This window comes from Nestor notabilis, unplaced genomic scaffold, assembly GCF_000696875.1.
Source record: "Nestor notabilis isolate BGI_N333 unplaced genomic scaffold, ASM69687v1 scaffold17589, whole genome shotgun sequence".
Lineage (NCBI taxonomy): Eukaryota > Metazoa > Chordata > Aves > Psittaciformes > Psittacidae > Nestor > Nestor notabilis.
The window spans coordinates 1-203 of NW_009943412.1; positions in this window are offsets into that span (position 1 = coordinate 1).

A 203-nucleotide genomic window follows, 5' to 3' on the forward strand; every position below is an offset into this window, starting at 1 on the left:
GGAGGCCGGAACGAGGAAGCGGAGGAGCTGCCCCCGTCCCTTCCCTTACCCCGAGCCAAGGAGCAGGGCGGGGTTTGGAGGGTGTCTCTTGGAACTGCTTCGGCCTCGTCTGGTGCGCGCGGGACTTGCCTGTACAGGCAGCGCTGCCCCAAATTACTCGTGGGGGTGGTGTGGAACCGTGTCATCCCAGGGGAGGGGGGAGG